This window comes from Salvelinus alpinus, chromosome 6 (assembly GCF_045679555.1).
Source record: "Salvelinus alpinus chromosome 6, SLU_Salpinus.1, whole genome shotgun sequence".
NCBI classification, from domain to species: domain Eukaryota; kingdom Metazoa; phylum Chordata; class Actinopteri; order Salmoniformes; family Salmonidae; genus Salvelinus; species Salvelinus alpinus.
The window spans coordinates 5,413,383-5,416,530 of record NC_092091.1 but is presented as its reverse complement, the minus strand read 5'-3'; the positions used below and the strand labels follow the sequence as shown (position 1 = coordinate 5,416,530).

The following is a 3,148-nucleotide window of genomic DNA, read 5'->3' as shown; positions in this document are numbered from 1 at the left end:
GCATGTTGGAAATGGATTCTGGAAGTTTTGTACACCGGAAATAGTAGGGTGGGACTTCCGGTGGTTCCGTCTACGCTGATTAGTTGAATTTGTCCGCGAGACGGCTGAGCGGAGCGAGTTTGAAACAAGTGGAGAAGTAAACAAGGAGACTGGGTTGAGAAAATCAAACGGTAACAATTCACAATGATACGACCTAAGTGAGTATAAATGTTGCGATTGCAATGAAAATGATGTATTATTTAATGATTTGCAAATACCAGTTATCGCAAACGAATCTCGTCAAGTTACTGTTACTAGCCGCCTACCACCCGGTACTCTACCCTGCACCTTAGAGACTGCTGCCCTATGTACATAGTCATTCAACACTGGTCACTTTTATTTAACCTTTATTTAACTAGGCAAGTCAGTTAAGAACAAATTATTATTTACAATGACAGCCTAGGAACAGTGGGTACCAGATTTGTACCTTGTCAGCTCGGGGATTCAATCTAGCAACCTTTCAGTTACCGGCCCAATGCTCTGACCAATAGGCTACCTGCCGCCCCCAATGTCTACATACTCGCAACCAATCAAATTAGATTTGATGTATTGTATTTCTGGAGGGGGGGGGACCTGTCAGGCCTCTCCTGTAGGACACCTCACTGATCGAGGCTCACATTGGAACTATATTTAATGTTTTAATTGTGTTGGTATTGTCCAGGTGTAGTGCCGTGTAAAGCCTCTGGGAAGATGAGGAATTACGGTATTGAGGTGATCAGCAACACGCCCATCCAGCTACACGCTCCTGACGGACTCAAAGCCAACAGGAATGGGGAGTTTAAGGAGGTATGGCCACCCCTCATAGCCTGGTTCCTCTCTAGGTTTCCTCCTAGGTTCCGGCCTTTCTAGGGAGTTTTTCCTAGCCACTGTGCTTCTACACCTGCATTGCTTGCTGTTTGGGGTTTTAGGCTGGGTTTCTGTACAGCACTTTGAGAAATCAGCTGATGTACGAAGGGCTTTATAAATAAATTTGATTTGATTTGTATGTGTCTGTGAAACCTCTGTGTGACATGTATGTGTGAAAGCCATTTCCTCTGCTCCTGCGAGAGATAAAACATTTGTAATCACAAAAGGAAGATATTGGTGTAACTGCTTTACGTGTGAATGTGAGGATACATTATTTTTTCCCATGTTTATCAATGAAGCTAAACAAGTTGCTGGATCAAACGAAAGACAATTAATAACATTGCCCAAATCTCTAACAAGCCCTTTGCTTTGACAGACACAGTACTCCTTCTAGAAGGCGTTCGGTAATCAAGACGTCCCAGATGGAATTGTTTGAGGATGTTTCCAAGCCCCTCGTTGATGACCTCATTCACAGCAAAAACGGTAAAAAGAAACAGGAGACATTGTTTTTATATTATATTGCCAAGTATTTCAACGACTGGTAATCTGTGATCAGAGACTAGATACTATTATATTGCCAAGTATATCAACGACTGGTAATCTGTGATTAGATACTATTATATTGCCAAGTATATCAACGACTGGTAATCTGTGATCAGAGACTAGATACTATTATATTGCCAAGTATTTCAACGACTGGTAATCTGTGATCAGAGACTAGATACTATTCTATTGCCAAGTATATCAACGACTGGTAATCTGTGATCAGAGACTAGATACTATTCTATTGCCAAGTATATCAACGACTGGTAATCTGTGATCAGAGACTAGATACTATTCTATTGCCAAGTATATCAACGACTGGTAATCTGTGATCAGAGACTAGATACTATTCTATTGCCAAGTATATCAACGACTGGTAATCTGTGATCAGAGACTAGATACTATTCTATTGCCAAGTATATCAACGACTGGTAATCTGTGATCAGAGACTAGATACTATTCTATTGCCAAGTATATCAACGACTGGTAATCTGTGATCAGAGACTAGATACTATTCTATTGCCAAGTATTTCAACGACTGGTAATCTGTGATCAGAGACTAGATACTATTATATTGCCAAGTATATCAACGACTGGTAATCTGTGATCAGATACTATTATATTGCCAAGTATTTCAACGACTGGTAATCTGTGATCAGAGACTAGATACTATTCTATTGCCAAGTATATCAACGACTGGTAATCTGTGATCAGAGACTAGATACTATTATATTGCCAAGTATATCAACGACTGGTAATCTGTGATCAGATACTATTCTATTGCCAAGTATTTCAACGACTGGTAATCTGTGATCAGAGACTATTATATTGCCAAGTATTTCAACGACTGGTAATCTGTGATCAGAGACTAGATACTATTATATTGCCAAGTATTTCAACGACTGGTAATCTGTGATCAGAGATTAGATACTATTCTATTGCCAAGTATATCAACGACTGGTAATCTGTGATCAGAGACTAGATACTATTATATTGCCAAGTATATCAACGACTGGTAATCTGTGATCAGAGACTAGATACTATTATATTGCCAAGTATTTCAACGACTGGTAATCTGTGATCAGAGACTAGATACTATTCTATTGCCAAGTATATCAATGACTGGTAATCTGTGATCAGAGACTAGATACTATTATATTGCCAAGTATATCAACGACTGGTAATCTGTGATTAGATACTATTATATTGCCAAGTATTTCAACGACTGGTAATCTGTGATCAGAGACTAGATACTATTATATTGCCAAGTATTTCAACGACTGGTTATCTGTGATCAGAGTCTAGATACTATTCTATTGCCAAGTATTTCAACGACTGGTAATCTGTGATCAGAGACTAGATACTATTATATTGCCAAGTATATCAACGACTGGTAATCTGTGATCAGAGACTAGATACTATTATATTGCCAAGTATATCAACGACTGGTAATCTGTGATCAGAGACTAGATACTATTCTATTGCCAAGTATATCAACGACTGGTTATCTGTGATCAGAGTCTAGATACTATTCTATTGCCAAGTATTTTAACGACTGGTAATCTGTGATCAGAGATTAGATACTATTCTATTGCCAAGTATTTTAACGACTGGTAATCTGTGATCAGAGACTAGATACTATTATATTGCCAAGTATTTCAACGACTGGTAATCTGTGATCAGAGACTAGATACTATTCTATTGCCAAGTATTTCAACGA

General features: G+C 38.6%; 1 long non-coding RNA gene across 1 annotated transcript; it reads left to right on the top strand.

Annotated features, from left to right (window-relative positions):
• The first annotated feature begins 22 nt into the window (after positions 1–22).
• On the top strand, positions 23–1,363 carry LOC139577477 (uncharacterized). Its single transcript, XR_011675302.1, has 3 exons — positions 23–197; positions 701–825; positions 1,262–1,363. It is a non-coding gene; the product is annotated as an uncharacterized lncRNA (long non-coding RNA).
• Positions 1,364–3,148: the final 1,785 nt, after the last annotated feature.